This window comes from Harpegnathos saltator, unplaced genomic scaffold (genome assembly GCF_003227715.2).
Source record: "Harpegnathos saltator strain DR-91 unplaced genomic scaffold, Hsal_v8.6 scaffold36, whole genome shotgun sequence".
In the NCBI taxonomy this organism is placed as follows: Eukaryota; Metazoa; Arthropoda; class Insecta; order Hymenoptera; family Formicidae; genus Harpegnathos; species Harpegnathos saltator.
In genome coordinates, this window is record NW_020230161.1 from 839,414 (window position 1) to 857,705 (window position 18,292).

Here is an 18,292-nt window from a genome sequence, read left to right on the forward strand (position 1 = left end):
TCTTTCCTCTCGCGGATTATCATACAGAAGGCGAAAATTTCTTTGTAACTTTAGAAGTAACATGATACAAAAAAAAGTTCTTCCTTTCCCTTGGATATTTCTTCCAACGAAGGAAGTCTCAAAAAGAACTATCAGTTGTTAAAAATTAGCATCAGAATTTCCTGACAGCCGCATGCGATAGTAGTTGTGCGACAGCAGGGTGGAGTTTAATCAGTGATCATCTCCAGCGATTCATCATCTGCTAAATCGATCAGTAATATCCTTACTGATGACCTGAGTCTACAGTCTCTTCGACTTCATGATATAGCTCAGCTGTAGAGAATTTTCTTACGAGTTGACTGCATCCGCGCCAAGACATCTAGCGGCGAAGGTAGTAACTAAATATGCTGTTGGCAAAATACTGCATCGGATTCCGTATACGGACGACTGTTGTTGTGAGTGCCGCATATGCTCGCGATGGAGTTACGGATAGATAACTTCTGCCAGAGTCGAGATCCGCTCGCGTAAATATTTCATGAGCTCTTGCGATGCGCTGACTTTGCCGAATCATCGCGTCTCTTTGGCAAGATATTTCGAGTACGGACGAGAAACGAAAGGACGATAATGATATACGTAATGATCTCTCTTAAGTACTTTGCGCGAATCTCATATTTTTCGCTTTCGTTCTTCTCCTTAAAATTGCAAAAAAGAAGAAAATAAAAACTTTTATCAAAAATTTATTTTTTATTGACGACCAATATTTCGCCGAGAATATTCTTTTCTTTTCGAAAAGTAACCCTCTTCTGACAACGTTGCTGTTGCGTCATCTCGCTGATTGTAAGAAAATGTAAAAACATAACACACGCCCCCGGGTGGGCTCGAACCACCAACCTCTCGGTTAACAGCCGAACGCGCTAGCCGATTGCGCCACGGAGGCGAATGATTCAGGCCTTCTTACATATCGAATACCTGATTACAGCGACCAACCATATGAATCGGTCAACTCATATCGATTAATATTAGTTTCGAAATTGTTATTGATCGTTATTACAACAGATTATTTTTCTGCAAAAATGTGAAGCGTGTCGAATATTGTTTTACCTTCGCAGTATATTATATTTGATAGTTATTACAGTATTTTTTGTCTGAGAGATTCTCGAGGAGGAAAATATAATTATGATATGAGTTATCTTTCTTTTTTCGAACCGTACACAATATGTTGCACTAAAATAAAACAAAAGAGACGCAAACACACACACACACACACACACACATATAGAAGATAAATACGAGTTTGTTAGATTGCATCACGTACATATTTCCCCTTCCTCTGCGGTCAATTTGATGCTGCTCGATGAAGGGCGGCGGGATCGCATGTCTCCGCTCGCTCGAAATCGCTATTCGCCATTGATCGCGTGTCAGCCTGCAATGAGAAACGGAAAAACGAGCCTCTCGTTTCATCGTCATCGTCGGACAATAGCCTGCGGCTGGAAATATGCAAAATTGGCATGCAATCGTCCGAGCGTATCCCGTGAAAATAAATCCAATAAACAGGCCGGTCTGTGGCGAGCGAAGCCGAAAACGGAAAATCACGTAACGTTTGTTCTTACCGTTGTACCAATAACATTTGTATCGCACACTGAAATCGGTTCAGTTTCGGTGGTTTCCAATTTCGTAGCTGGTAGACATGCGAAAATGATTTCTATGTTTATACGTGACAATGGGAACGCGACGGTCCTCGTGATGTTTACTTTTCACGGAATATTCGAAAAAAATCAGCTGATTTTTTGCAATCAATCAAATGATTGCCATGCCAATCGCGTGCCTATTTTTCCTCGGATATTTCCATAAAAGAAAAAAATATCCTCCGGCCATAGAGATACAAGCATCGTCGTACGACCTGGATTTGTTGTCAAGAGCAGAAGACATGTCAAAATTTTCGTACTTTTGTCGATTGGAAAAAAAGGAGAAATCGATCTTTCGTTCGTATTTTGCTAAAGAAAAGCCGGCGCTCAACTTGCATAGATAAGATATCGACGATGTAAAAACGAGACTTTCTATATAATGTATAAATCATCAGAGAACGACCGATATTTCTAGACGAACTCGTAGAGTCGATTTAAATATATATCTACATTCGAGTAAAAATTGTGGTCGATATCGGCGATCTCAATCTGGCGTTTACATCGGGATTCACGGTGACATTAAAATGCAACGGATGCAAACATTCCCCCGGTAGAAGCGGCGGAGTCGAGGACTATCCGGGGTGAAGTAAAATTCATGGAAATATTTTCGTTGGCGTACTTGTTGAAGCGCGAGCTCCAACTGTAAATAATGCGTATTTAGGATAAAAACAACTGAAAAATGCGAGGTCGGCAGGACTGCCCGTCAAAGAGCTATCGCGTGGAAAACTCGAAAACTCCCAGCCACCACGTCACTGATCCGACACAATCCCCCAAGAGTGCGTTGTTCCCTCGTTGGAGCATTCGTAATTCACGCGAAACATCTCGCAGAGATGTCGTCTCTTATCACTTATATTTATCAATCAAACAGAGAGGAAAGAGAGACCGATAGGCTCTCGCGTTATCACCATACCTGACTATACACCTTCTTCTTGTTCTTCCTACTCCTCCTATTCTGAAAATTATCGGTAAGAATGAAAAACATGACGTGTCTTAAACTTCGAACACGAGAACATGCGGGAATAATTGTCAGGTGACTGCTCTGTCGGCTTTGTTTTGCTCGGCTCTATGCAAATGAGCAATATCGTCCGAATAATTGCAACGAATGCGCCTTGGATACTTTCAAGCACGCTTCGCCTCCGCGTCATCCCCGATGCTAAGCTCGCACATGATCGCACATTATTTATACATGTATATACATATATGAATATGCATCTGCAACACGCTCCCTCGAGAACATGTCAATTTGCGTTGTCGCACTGGCTTATATCGCGAGCCGTTTACGATCATTTATCGGCGTCGACGCCGACACGGAACTTTAAGGCACTTAGGGCGAATCATGATCTACGAGCGGGCCGTGAGGGGCACGGCTCCGAGGGAGCGGCTCAATTCACCTCAAGACACCGCGAGATAGCCTCGTTCGAGGCTCGTCACTAATTAAGAAATACTTCCCTTGACGCCTACCCAACAGCTCGGGCACGCGTGATTCCGACCCACCCCTTGTATTGCGAGGCCGAGCAGCGGCAACGTTTATCTACTTACCGTTCCCTGCCAAGAGGATTAGAGGCGAAGCCTTCGCGTTTTTCAACGCCTCTCGGAAGCGTTGAGAATGCTCGCCAATTACAATGTTTTGCGCTGAGATATTAGGAAAAGGGCGAAAGAGGGAGAGAGAGAGAGAGAGAGAGAGAGAGAGAGAGAGAGAGAGAGAGAGAAAATAAGGGAGATCTTTCTCAAGGAAAGTTTTAGAAAGTTCTTAGGTCAAGTAAAGTGTGCAATAGTACGACTAGCTATCGGCCCACTAACTGCGAATATAACAAAGCCTCTTTGTGCGCGCGCGTTTATTGGAATTTTTATTCTTTTCATATTACCGCTTCTCTTACAAATGGTACTTCTCACGCGCGTGCGCGCATACTCCGACAGCCTCGGTCGAAAGCAGCGGCGTCGATAACTCGGTGTGTCAAAAAGATCGGACTCGCGTGATATTCTGCGGCTTCAATTACCGTGATGTGATTTTGACAGACGTCGAACGCGCGCGCGGCTTTCCAAAAAGCAAGTCGACTGATACGCGACCGAGAATCGCGGCGAGTGCCGGAGAAAAGTTCCATTCATATTCTCGAGCTATCTCGAGCCCTTTTAATAGCATCTCGATTGCACCGATTGCGATCCACGCCGGTGAGTGACAGCGGTGCGAGCGACTCTCTCTCTCTCTCTCTCTCTCTCTCTCTCTCTCTCTCCCTCGCGCGCACGCGAATTCATATCCCGCTCCGAGCTGCGTTTCACTCGAAATTGGACTTCGTATTAAAATCTAAAAGTTAAATGTCAAGATATAGAAGAGGCGAATGCAGATGCGAAATTTACCGTGCGATCGCTCCTTTGTATGCACATGAAATATATTTTCGAGCAAACACGAGTTCATGAAAGTTGGATTAAATTGCCTCCGCCGCACGATATCCGGATCGCTCCGATAGACAGCCACTGTAAGATCTAACCGGTTGAAAAGTGATTCGCTTCCATCTCGTCAAATTAGTACCACCGTATCTTATTGTTAGCGCCGACGGAAATGTAGCGTGCGAACGAGTTTCTCACGCGTGCGCTAAGGTAAAACCGACGCGAGTTTTATATCGTTCCAATTAGCATGCGTGCGCGCGCGATTCTCTCGCGCGCGCACACACACACACACACACATACCGACCTCTGTGTGACTCTCCTGTTGTATCGCCGTACTTTGTCGGATGTCGGATGTGAATATAAACGATCAAAGATAATAATATTACAGATGCACGACGCGCATTTGGCGCGGCTCGCTTGCGCCGTGAATTACCGCGAGCACGACCCGCGCTTGTCATGGCCGAACGCACGTTATCGCTGCTTATCGGGAGCGTTTGAACGTCGAACAGCGAAATTTGAAATCGCGCCGCGTAATCAAAATTGTGTCATCGTGTCGAGAGCCGAGGGGTGGTATACGGTGACGTTTAATTGGACGATATTTGCCGAACGCATGTAATCACCTGTTGCACGCAGGATGCGCCCGTTAATGCCGACGCGTTGAAAATAAATTCCCGTCGGATATTCTTAAGCAAATCGGCATTCAAGCCGCGGTGCAGCCGGCTTGTTTCCAGACAATTAGACCCTTCGTTCTTGCGGCGAGCTCTACGTACGAATCGTGCGACGAGATTCCGCCGTGCGAAGTTGCTGTACGTCAGGCTCGAATCGCTAACGAGATCGCTAAGGCTAAGTGGAGCTTTGCGCTCCACTGTTGGCTGCACTTCTCTCTCTCTCTCTCTCACAATATACCGTGCTACATATTGTTGATTTGATATAATAAAATAATCTATATGTATGAATTATCTCAAAACGATGACCAATAGCGACACAAAAATGCGAAGTAACCTCAAGGGGACTGGACGGTCAGATTACTGAAAAATCGTGTGTGTTTCTGATAATGATTTTGTGACGAACTGAATAAATGTGCAGGAATGAAAATTTTAGATATATTCATATAATATATGAAGAGTAGAAAAATTTTGTTTGTTAACAAATACTCATATAAATATACGTCCACTCAAATTTCAAACGCGTTTTTCTCGAAATTTTATTGTTCAACTTTTGGCAGTGATCTCTCCAAAACTGAGCTTCGTATCGATTTGAAATTTTAAAGCAATAATATTTGTTCATCTGGCTCTCAGATGAGCCATGGACAATTACGTCCAAATATTTCATTTCGAGATATTAATTTTTTTATTATAAAAGAACTGAAAAATTTGGATTTTTTCCTGATAATAGCTGCCATTCTGTTAATTTTGTCCGATTTTTTCTTCGATTATAGTGGTTCACTGGATAACGATAAGCCTCCTCAAGATTTCTAGCTAAAATTCGCTCTGATCGGACCATCGAGAGCCGAGATATTACTGCAAAAATGACAACTTGAAAAGAAAAAAGGACAGTAAATTTCAGCTATATATATATATCGTACATTTACATGAGTATCTGTTAATAAACAAAATTTTTCGACTCTTCACATGTTGCATAAATATACCTAAAATTTTCATTCTTGCACATTTATTCAGTTCGTCACAAAATATTATCAAAACCAAGCACGATTTTTCAGCAATCTGACTCTCCAGTCCCCTCGACACAGCTGAATCATTGGATTTTTCTGATTGCGCGCATAATTCTATCTATGACTTGTCGTTTTTTCGAAAAAGAGAGAATGTAAGGCAGCTATCTGTCGCCACAAGAGCTCACGCTAATGTCCAGCGAGTATTGTCCACGGTTACGAAAAAATACCAGTAACGTAATTACACCGCGTCGACCTGCTGCCGTCGGTCGACGTGTTCTCTCTCTCTATCGCGGCAGAAAAATGAATTTCTCGTAGACAGATTTAAATTTATAAGCGGCGAAACACGTCCCTCGCGGACAGAAACCGTTCCAAATTCCATGGACGGTATGGAGGGGGAGGGGGGGCCGGCTTTGAAGGCTCGCGTTACGATCGAAATACGACAGAACTCAGACCTGGTCTGCAATACGTGTCGTAAGTTGTAAGCCGTAAGAATTGGCGAATCACAGTCGATTATTACAAAAATAATCGGCTATAATTGGTCAGTTCTCACGGCTTACGACTTACGACACGTATTGCAGAATGAACTTGAGCCGACCGGACACGGCCCCCAACGCTGTCGATGCCCAACGCCTCCTTAATCTGATTTACCCTTGAACGGTTACCCGACGACAATCTTTCTCGCTCGTTCGAGCGGTGTCTTATTGGGTCACGGGATACGCGCGTGCATGTGCGGCACTCCCCTGGAATTCCAGAACACGCCGGAATGGCGAAGGGAGGCTCTAGAATACGTCGGTAGTGTCGATGAGGGTCGACATATTGGGATTTTCAATTGAACAGTCGTGGACGTCGTGGTATGCGTCGCGGATCGAAAGTCGAGGAATGAAGTAATCCCCGCGGAATGGATGATCTTACGTCGCGCACGTAAGGGTGGTAAGTACGTACGTACGTACGCACGACCGTCCCAATTGCCAGCCGCGTCGCTCTCGTCCTCATTCTTATCGCCCGAACGGCGAAACCGAACGCGCGGCTCCCATCCCGTCGGTCATGCCACATACGCACCGGATTCGGCTACCCCACGTCTCAATCCGCCCGGCTATACCAGACGGCTGCACAATATTTCCTCCCGGGGAAATCGCCCCTTGGAAAGGGCCGCGAGAAACCGCAGTCGGCGGAAGAAAAATTGCCGCCGCGCGCGCGCGACGGCGCGGCGGCGGCAGGGAATATATTATTATCAAGAAAATATGTTAACGCACAGCGCGGCGGCGCACGGTAGCGAAATCGACTTGCTCGAATTCCTCGGTACGAATGGAATGACATTCCTTACGCGTTGTCTCATGCGAGAACATGAAATAAAGAAGAAAATAAAAAAAAAAGAAAAGAAAGAAACAGGGAAAGACAAGAGCAGAAGCCTTCCTCCGTGGATGTCCGTGGCTTGGAACTTGGAAATGGATTCTTTCACGAGCACGAGAATTGTTTGCTCCCCGGCGTTGTCTTAACGCCTCCGCTTCACGCGATACTCCCGCGTGGGCAGCGCGCATTACGCGAACCCGAACGCGAATGTGTGCCTCTCGCGCGCACGCGCGAGCGATTGTTGAAAATAATCCGAGCTATCGAGCGGAGGGCGCGAGGAGTGGCGTTTAATTATCATCGGGCTGACTGTCGGATGATCGCGCGTAGTAAAGTCGCCCGCGCACATTAGCCCGTACCTTGATTTCACGCAATCATCCGTGGGCGAGAATCGAGTTGCACGAACCGCCGATTAGACGCTTGTGTATGCGCAATTGCATCGGCCGCGAAACGAACGCCTGCACACGGAATGCAACGACCTATCGATCGCATGCGAGTCCGCTCTCCGAGTCTCTCGTGGCTCGCCCGAGAGACGAGCGACCAATTTCGGGGCATGAATTATCCCCCAGGCAGAAACTTCATAACGCACGCGTTATTATTATCGCGATAATTGGATCGGTCAGTCGCGCCGGCGTTTCGCCGGCGGAATTGACGATCGTCGACGAAAATTCCGACGGCGAAAAAGGACAGCGCGATCTTTACGTTCTCGCTCCTCGACCTTTTTGCTCACCGCGATGGAGAGGTATTAAGAGATACAAGAGAGAGAGAGAGAGAGAGAGAGAGAGAGAGAGAGATCGTACGCGTAATTGTGTCAACAGAGCGTTCCGCGTATTCCGGATATTAAGGAAGTCTACGATTTCCGACTTGGGTTTCCATGCCGACGGGAACTCGACTCTCTCGACGATACTTTTTGTTCTCTCGACGTAAATTGATCGCAGAAAGGATGAGATGTGCGGAACTTTTTTCTTCCGCTCCTATGTGTGTGTGTGTGTGTGTGTGTGTATATATATTTTTTTTTTTTGGTATCAGATGAAAATCTAGAAGTATCTATCACGAGACTCGAGCTGGAAGTATCTCGAATCCCTCTCCGCGGGAATGATCGATCGTTCACGACGACGCGACGGCTCTCACGCTGAAGATCGAAGCGCATTGTAAATCTGCGCTCGAGAGGCCCGCAAAAGTCGCTTTTTCGCATTCTCCTCTTTCGGCTCCGTTTTCATTGTGCTTACGTGCCGCAGTCGAGCGTCAAAGCCTCGAACTTTCGCTCGCGCGAAACTGCAACTCTAAATGACGTTCGACGTTAGCGCCGACGTTATAGGCTGGAAACTTGGAGCTGTCGGCTTCCGGAGTCTTATCGCTCTTCCTGCACGTTCCTTGGCATCGTCCTGGCGATTTAGATTCATTTAACACCCGCGGCGCGACTCACTTTCGGAACAATTCAAAAAGGACTCGTCCCGCGCCGTGTCCCGCTGTCAATGAAATATGGTAGGGCGTCTCTTACGCGGACATATATCTGATTGAAAATAATTCCTTTTCAAGTTTCTTTCCCTTTCTTCTTCTTCTTCTTCTTCTTCTTCTTCTTCTTCCTCTTTTTTTCGTCTTCACTCTACGCCGATGTCTTCTGACAATAAGCGGGGAATAGATCGAGCCAATTCAGCGTGCTTTTTTCTCGACCCGCTCTTTTTATATCCCGGATTAACCGTGCGGTTGTATCCCGCTGATTTCAAACGTCGCGTCGATCTTTACGACAAAGTTGAATCGGATTTCCGCTTCTCCTTCCGTTTAATCCTTTTAACTGCATACCCACGAAGCGAAGACGAACGCGTCTCACAATGCGGAGCATCGCCGAGAATCGCTAGACCGTCGCAAATGCGAAGCAAATCTTCCGGCGTGGCAACCGGAAGTTTCGAGTGCCACGGATTCTCCCCCATTGTTGCTCGCATCCGCCAGGATTGCACTCCGCGGGTAAAGTCCGAACTTTAGCAACGGAAAACTCCTCCCTGGGCCGTTTTGCATCGCGACTTTACTCGCGGCCGCCACGAGATCTTCGGTCGATTTTGTACTTTGCTTCTTTTCTCCTTCGTCGCGACTCGGTTATTCCTCGTCGTCGTCCACGGATATTAATCGACATTCCCGTCGAGTGATCGAGAGATAATTGTATTTACCTGCAACTTTAACGCGTATCGGCGCGAGTGTCGTTGAACGTCTCCTCGGCATTCCTCGCTGAGTTCACTCTTGAGAGTCGGATTAAACACAGTGGTTGTTCGAGAGGAAAGTCCTCCTGGTCGCGGAGGTATTTTCATCGGAGAGATTCGCGTAGAAGAAGAGAGAATACATTGCCGCGGGGCAGGGAGGGGAGAGGGGCGGAGGGAGCATCGATGAATCTTTAAACCGAAAACATTCTCCGCGATTACTAATTTATTCCGCAAGCGCAGAATTTTATACTCGTCGGATGGGAGATACCGAAATTACGTATAAGCTTCTATTTAGACTGACGTTTTGACAAGTGACACTTGCGCAACGTTGTCGCGCACGGAATAGAAAATTTCGTCTGCTAATTACGCTGCCGCGCACGATTCTAATAAACAGCATTTACGGTACGGGCTCGCGCACAGTAACGGTAAAACCCTTTTCATATCTGAAATTTCCCAATTAAGATGCTCCCTCTCTTCCTCCTCCTCCTGCCCCCCCGCCCCCCATCCCCCTTCTCCCGGTGAGATACCGACGTTCCAGCGGTTTCCTGGCTTAGTCTCGATTGCAGAGGGTAATTCGAGGTGTCGTGACAACTGGGGATACACCCAAACCGGCGGATACACCCAGCGATTACGAGGGTACGCCCTGAGTAACGCCATAGGCATCGAGAGCACTCTCGTGCATTTTTGCCTTTTTCTCTTTCTTTCTCGCGCGGGCACCACTCCCGTAACCCCATTTAACGGAGGACACAAAAGAGTATTCGGCGATATCGAGCCGTGAGATGCGACCTACTTGCAAGACCTCTCTTCCCGCCTTACCTTTTTCTCCCCGCCCCCTTACGACCTACAGCCTGTTCCTTCACCTCGGCCCTTTTACAGCCCCGGCGATCGCCGATTACGAAGAGACGCCTTCGCTTTGTTTTCAAGACCCCCGGTGATGTGCCTCTTCCGATTGCCGTCGTATCTCGATCTTATTAACCCTCGATAGTCGTCATCCGTCTCTATTACGCGAGACGATCGAGAGAGTACATACGTCGCGGGAGAGCGTTTTCTATTTTCCCTTTCATTTCTCGCCCCGAAAGGCAGCTTTAAAACGCGACGTTGTGTTTCTCTCTCGCCCTCTCTCTCTCTCTCTCTCTCTCTCTCTCTCTTATTTTCTCGCGTTTTCTCTTGTTTTCTCATTTCCATTCTTTTCCTCGTGTTTTACGCGGGACTTTTTCCAATTTGTGCGTTTTCCACAGAGCTTGGCGCGTGGTTTTCGGAAAAATGACGGAAAAATGACGTCGCAGCGAACGCAACGAAGCTCCGCGGACAAGCGTGAGTGTAGAAATTTTATTGATTTTCGGCAATCTCGCGACGCGTTTCCTCGTCGGCGATTTCTTTTGTCGATACACGATTGTTATCAGCATCGTTATGGTTGAATAAGTTTCTACGCCGCTGAACGCATACATGACGCTGATGCATTGACGCGCACCCGCCGATACATTGTGCGTAGTACAACGCGCGAACGCGCTTCTTTGTATGCCTGCGGCCCTTACGAGCCGCGCTATAAAAGCGCGCGATCGCTGTTACACTTCGTAAATATCAAAGCACCAAAAATTTCTGGGCCACGACACATCGCGCGACGGCTGAAGCCGTCAGTTGATATCGTCGTTACCAAATGATCGTCGTAGACGCGCCAAAGGCGGGATGTTACATTTCTCCCTGTAATATAAAGTTTCACCGAAAGTATACATGCGAAAGGATTAAATGACTAGACTCTGTGTGAAACCCTGCAAGTCTCCTGTTTGTATTATTTTCAATGTACACCGGTGAAGCAAAATCTTTTGCACGTCTCATCTCCTTTCTCGAATAAATTACACATATGACAATTCTCTCTCTCTCTCTCTCTCTCTCTCTCTCTTTTATTTTTATTTATGTTAAATATTCCACGCACATACCCTGAGGAGAAAATGCTCATACTGACTAGCGAAATAATTACAGCCGGAAAATCGTTTCGTATGTTACCGTAATATCAATAATAATAATTATATATATATATATATATATATATTGCTGCTACTACTTTTCGGCTTAAACGATGAAAAGATGCGGTTATCTCCGAAATTTTTTTAACGAAATTAACCACTCTCCTCTCTCTCTCTCTCTCTCGGTATAAAATTACCCGGAAAATGACGAGAGGATATGCAAATGTACTTCCTCATTATCCGGCGCATGTATAATATCTCGAATTTTTCTCTCTCCCTCTTCCCTTCTTTTTTTCTTCTTTTTATTCATCCTCTTGTGTTCCGGTGAAGGCTCTCGGCTGCGAACCTCCTAAACACGCCGTCGTAGGGCGAACGAGCGCGAATCCGACGTCGGGTTCTTTATCGGAGACACTGAAAGGTCGCTAAAAGTTTCAGCGCAAAGGCGAGCGCGGATCGAAAGACGCGACGCGCGCGCGAGGCCGAGGTTATTTCATTTTCCATGAGCCAAAGAGCAGTCGAATTGACGCGTTTGCGAGTGACACCGATTGCACGCCGGCTCCGGCGAATGCGCGCCGGTATAGGCTGCTGATGCCGTGCGCTAGATGCCGAGATTCCCGCAGAATCTCACCCTCCCCTGTCGTCTTTTGCCATCTCTCGCGTCCGCCCGATGCGCGCCCCAAATCTCCGGGCCGATATTCGATTATTCGCGAATAAGAGGCAGCTCCCTTCGCGGCAGCGCCGCTCGCGTCTCTCGACCGCAACGCTCGTGTATTTGCAGCGCGTACGGGATCGGGATTGTTAGTCAAATCGGCCGATCGCATAACAATCGCTTTCATCGACGGCGACGGTGCGAAATAAGTCATGACCCGGTGGATGCATGCCGAATCTCATGGGCGGCCTCGAGCCAGCCTCGATCGATCTCTCGAAGAAAGGTATGAAAGTTCGAGCGGTCGTAGGTCGAGTGTGACTCGACGGGAAAAACGAGGTGAAAACTCTGTACTCGGCGGGAAATTACGGGCGAGCTTGCATTCTTAATATTGCATTAATATAAATGCGTAAAGTATAGCCGTAAAGCGTGTCGAGCGCGCAACCTGTTGCGTGATACTTTTTGTCCAAATATAAATGCCGTTAATCGCGCGACGGCTACGGTGAAGTACACAGCCGCTGAGATAACAGAGCGTGCCACGAACGACGAAGTCGCTCTTCTTTACACCGTGGACGCCAAGTGTGTTCAGGACGCGTTTAATTTTACACATCTTTCACGGACACGCGCGTTTCGTGCGTTCGCCGTCGGGAAAAGGCCGGCTTATTACATTCTGCTTCTCGCTCGCCACACACACACACACACACACACACACACGCTCGCGCGTACGTTGTCAAAGAGACATTCTCGTGTTAATCTGCTCACACGATCTCCGTCAGACGTTAAGCGTTTAATTTACTTCTCTCTATTAATACACCCATTTTTATGTCGAGAAAAAATGTTTTCCGAATGAGGAAGTGTGAACTCTTTTTTTTTTAAGTGTAGTCTTCCACGAAAGGAGCAATCGTCTGTTTATTTACCGCGGAATTATCAGGTTTGAGCAAATGTGTGCGCAGCATCAGCTTCGCGAGCAAATATTTTTTTAACTTTTCTGTGTGCGCGCTTTCTTTCCGTGTGTTTTCTGAACTCACCGCGTGCAATGTCTCGACGTATCTGAGGGTATGGAGGGTGGTTAATTCCGTTGATCGATACATCCTTCGGCGGCTTCTCACCTTAACAAGCCTCTTAGCGCCGGCTCTCTATTTCTCTCTTTCCCCTCCCCCTCCCTCTTCCCGCCCCCCTCTCTCGCTCTCTCTCACACTCTTCTTGGAATTTCTGGAATTCCGTGGAGCATTTCTGGGATTGCTCGACGGGAAGTAAGACGTATCCAGTAGACGAGATTGGTCAGGAATTTCCGCCTTCCGGCGCCCGCCAAGTTCGTTGATCTAATGTGTTACACGTTACACGTTACACGTGGCGTGTATCGCGCCTCGCGGCGGAGGGAGGGAGGGGGGAGGCGCGTTTAATTAATAAAAGTGTTTCGCGAGCTGCGAGGCGCACGGTTTTTGCAAATTAAATGCGACGTGTACGCTGAAATTTAAATTAGAAGAATCCCGGTGCCGCGTGCGCAAACACAAAGCATCTCATAATCACGATGAGTGGTCCATGCCACGTTCTCTAAGTCCTGCTAATTATAAAAGCTCTCCTTCTCTCTCTCCTCCTCCCCTCCGTTCTCGCGCGCCGTAATAACTCGCGATAATAACTCGAGCGAGCCAAGTATTTAATGTGTAGTTCATCAGCTCGATCGGGTGTGCACGCAGTTCTAGCTTGGTTTCGGAAAGTATCTCTCTCGCCATGTCGGCGGAAGTCTCCGGTACGCGGTACAATACTGAGACATCCCGCGAGAGTCGCGGCGAATGCCGGAAGTTTCAGCAACAACATCCCTTCTCCCGTCGGAATTTTAATAATTATCTACGTTCGCAAATATATACTTGTATATGCGGAGTCTGGTTTCGCTTCAAGTACGTCCCGCTTCTCCCGTGATTATTTAGGACAAAAGAAAGAGGAATCATCATATCACGCGCCTAATTCGAGGGAGTAACTATGAGTCTTATGATAATTCTACAATATGCACATATAACTTTGTATATAAATATAATAATAAGCGAGTGCAAAAGGGAGGTTTGGCGGATTCGGTGATAAAGAAACGTGCGGAGTGTAAGTAATTTTATTAAAAAACGATCTATTCTCTCTCGTCCTGCCGAGTAATCTCCATTGTTATCTATTAACTTTGCTATATCGAACATTCGCGTGTATTATTCGCGAGTGCGGACATAAAACTGTCACGGATCACTCGCGACGTCGTCCTTGAGAAAAACCCATCGAAACTTTTACACTCGCCCGCATGTAAATATACGGTGCGTGTATAAAACTTTTTCTTCTTACGAGAAAAATAGCGCACTCCACTTGCGACGGGCGTTGTTCAGCCGTCGTCGTTAGAATGTCAAACGTTGTCTCGTCGCAGCGAGAACTCTCGATTCGTGATACCGCGCGTAGCTTCCCGCCGTAGCTTCACTCGCTGACGGAGAGCAGGTGAGAAGAATGTCGCGGCATAATACGCGGATAATCAAGTCTCTCGACATCGAACAGGCTCGATATCGACTGGCCGGGGTCAATCGCCTTTTTCCGAGGACGGGTATTTATAATATATATATATATATATATCAGTGCGGCGCCATCCGCGCGCGCGCGCGCCTCCGCTGAATCCTTCGCAACGAAGGCGAAACGAATCATAATGGCGGAACGCGTTCCTCCATTATCCCCGAAACGAGCTCAATCATCTCGGCGATACGCGGAGCATTCCAGACAACGACGTCGCGGTCCCGTTCGAAAGTATCAGCCGTGCATTCCTGCAATCGGTTTTCGTTACCATCCGGACGTTTAACCGATCGCGCGAGGCTGGCGACGGCACGGATAAACAAAAAGGATCCCATCGGCGGGTTAATTACAAGAAGAGCGCGCGATTCGACGCGCGCGCGCGCGTTTCTCGTGAACGAGAGTCCACGATAACATTATCGACAGATTCTCAGCTGTGGCTGGCTGAGCGCACGATAATCGCGATATCGATTTGAGCCGAGAGGCAAATATCGGCTATTGCCTTTTCTATCGCGGGACATTGACAGATAGGCCTCGGCGGCGCGGTAATAAATCATCAGCCATCAATCGGACGAATCTCTATCGCTGGTAATAAGGTGATGAGTCATTTGGGAGAATCAATGACGGCGACTCTGGCGAAGACGCGCCGGAAGACGATCGCGTGTAATCGTCGACGCGATGATTTGCCGTGCGTGAAAATTGCGCTGCGATACGCGCGATTGTCTAGATCGATAAGGCTGGCCTGACTATTTTAATATTTAGACTTTCTCTTTTCCATGCAAAATGCCGATGCGCGCTTTGTTCCCGCTTTATCCGGCCCGATCGACGCGCCGAAGGATCCGATCGCCACGTCGAAATCGTTCCACCGAACGCAGAAGCAGAGGGATCAATCCGTCGCGATTATTATTCTTTTTTCAGTATCATTGTCCAGGCCTCCGCGTTGTTTTATTGTTTTGCATCGATCACCGTCATATTCGCCATCGGCGAGCTGTGGCGTAAACGCGAGCTTGCGCAGCCCAAGAAAAATATAGACTCGGTCGTTCGTTTCGCAACGGCGAAAGTTTTTGCGAGTGGCAGCTCGTGAAAGAGGCCGTTCGTTTATACTCGTCTCGCATGGATCGTAATATCTTTACGGTGCGCCATATATATATATATATATTTTTTTTTTATTAAAACACCGAGCGGGCCGCGCGACGCCCCGCGGAGCCTCTCGCCCTCCTCCTGCCCCCTCCCCCTTGCGTCCATCGTATCATTAGACCGTGGCCGTTCGTTTCGCAATTCCGATCGATCGCGTCGCGGGAGTTTCGCGATGCTAGACCGCGACAGGCAGATTAATTATCAATTCTCTTGGCTGCGCCCGTCCTCTGCATCCGTTTTGTTGGTCCATTTGTAAAACGATCCGCAATGAGGATCCACGGGTCTCGCGTGTCGAATTTATACTTCTCCCGTAGGACCGTGCGAAGAGAGAAAAATAGAGTGAGAGGGGGGAGAGAGATCGAAAGAGCGACGTGTTTTACGTTGCCTGGCGCGCTCCGGGATGGTTCGTAAAATTTCGCTCTGCCGATTGTCCGACAAGTCCCGCGAGCGCGATTTTTACGCGCGGAGAGGCCGGACGAGCGCAGCCTGCGAATCCGGTAATTCGAGATTATTTAATGCGCGAGAAAAGGAGGATTGTCGGATTGTCGAGGTGTTTGCTTCACCAGATTCCAAGTCAGGGGGAAATGCGGCGTGCGCGTACGCACATTGCGGTCGCTACTCGCGTCCATAATACAATTTCGATGGTGTGTTGTAATTTTTTAAAAAAAAGTCCCGCTGCCCATCCGCTGCACAGCGGTGAAAGCGCGGTGGCGCTTCGCCGCTGTGGATGTACTTTTACCGCCGGGAAATGTTCCATTTACTTGAGCGAGATTAGCAGCCGCAAAAGCGAAATTTCATTTTGCACTGGTCCGAGAGGAAGAGAGACGGCGGGGGGGGAGGAGGCGCATTGTCGAGGTCTCTCCTTAAATTCAACGCTGAACTTTCCTTGCGAGACGTCCCGTAGCTATCCCGTAGTTAATAGCGCGCTCGGACGGGAAGTTCGAGCGTGTATGTGTGTGTGTGTGTGTGTGTGTGTGCGCGCGCGCGCGCGCGCGTTTAATAATTGTTAATACACATTTAGATCGCAATAAAGTTACGCGATGCGTCACTAAACGCGTCGCCGCGGGGCGTTGTTAATTCGCGGAAGTTAATTGCAGACGCTGAAGGTACTATTCCTCAACAAGCGGTAATAAGATTTATGAATCTAATAATGTCGGCGCGCCGCGATTGTGGTGTGTAATGTATTCGCCGGTTAAACGCGAATTACCATTCGGCGAGTAAGAACTTGCGGCGATAATATTTAAGAAAAGGACAATGGAAAGGAATATATACGGGGAAATGTAGACGGGCTTACATCAGATAACGCGATTTTACGTTGAAGGAAAAGGAATTCAAGCGGCTATGATTAATACAACTTTATATCAAATAGATCAGTTTTATTAAAATAAGAGAATGGAAACACGCCTCTGCGGTGTTCGATAAATGCTTCAAAATTCCTGCAGTACCGAGTCGAGAGATCCTTATTCCACATTAACCCAGCAAATTTTATCCAACTTGAAGAACACTGTCGTTCTACCTTGACGCTACTTTAGCGGCGACTACTTTATGCCATTTCCTTCGCGTTGAATTGCCGCGACCATTTGTGGACTGAAATTAAAGGTGAGCCTTCAAAGCGAATCGAGTATCGAGGTAATTGAACGTCATAAGTAATTTCTCGAGCAAGTGTTTCCTCGAGCTTCTTCAACATAGACGACCGTAGGCGATCATTCTTTTTTTAATTCATCGATCCTTCAAGCTGATGAAATTTGCAACGCAGAAGCGACGTTTCAATGCAGGGACTTGCAAGATTCGCATGTCGCTCTGTTCCCTGACTGCTTCCAAACAAAAACTTACAAACGCCGCGATATGTCGTACCGCCTCAGGAAAGAAGCGACTCTCGGACATATCGTAAGACATATTTTGCAAGACTTTGGAATATTAAATAACATGCGTGCGTAGATTTCACTCATTCCTTTACGTGCTCGAGTTAACGAGTACGCCAGCTCATTTGCTATGTCGTTTGCCGCATGGCGGCAGCTCAAGCTGTACGTGGCTTTGCTACGTCAATGACACGCGGCGACAAGGAAAGAAAGAGTATCCCAGGAAAGCCGTTTAAAGGGTTTTTCGCTCGTATAGAACGTAGCGGAAATAATTATCCACCTCTCTCTCTCCATCCATGCTCCCCCCTCCTCTCTCTCTCTCTCTCTCTCTCTCTCTCTCTCTCTCTCGGGTTCGCGAAAGTGCCGAGCATGGACAGCGCGACGGGTTTGGAGGCTTATCGATCTCGGGTCGCGTTGCAGAAATAACTTTCGGACGAGGAACGAAGGGAACGTGTAGTTTGCTAAACGATTCTCCAGAGCGAGGCGCGACGGGCGATCCGAATATACGTGTCCGTCCGTCGGTTCTTTGCGTATTAAATTGCGCCTACATCCGTGCGGCATTTCGCGATATCTCGTTTACCGTCGCCGCAACGCCGCAACGGATGTCCATTCCCCCGTTCGATCTTAAGCGAATTTCACTCTCGACGTTCTCGATTCTGTCAGTGCGCGATGTCCATGTGCCGTGACACGGCGAATTTGTCAATGGACCAAGTCCGCGATATTCTCTGTCAGGCATTACGCAATTTTGTCACACTCGCCGACCGCTCGCGCGATAACGGCGCGATATCGTCGGACTCGGTATCGGGGCGAGCGCGCCGGCCGGCCGGCTTGCGCATAACAGAATATTGGCACTCGCGGAGTGGAGCCGAGAATAACCGATAATAATAAGTA

The 18,292-nt window shown here is 47.8% G+C and overlaps 1 protein-coding gene and 1 non-coding gene across 15 annotated transcripts in view; one reads left to right on the plus strand and one right to left on the minus strand.

Annotated features, from left to right (window-relative positions):
- nAChRa3 (nicotinic acetylcholine receptor alpha3 subunit) overlaps positions 1-18,292 on the plus strand; it is a 69,605-nt gene that overhangs the window by 25,008 nt on the left and 26,305 nt on the right. The gene's annotated exons all lie outside the window — the stretch shown is intronic.
- Positions 843-916, minus strand: TRNAN-GUU (transfer RNA asparagine (anticodon GUU)). The gene has a single exon. It is a non-coding gene; the product is annotated as a tRNA-Asn (tRNA).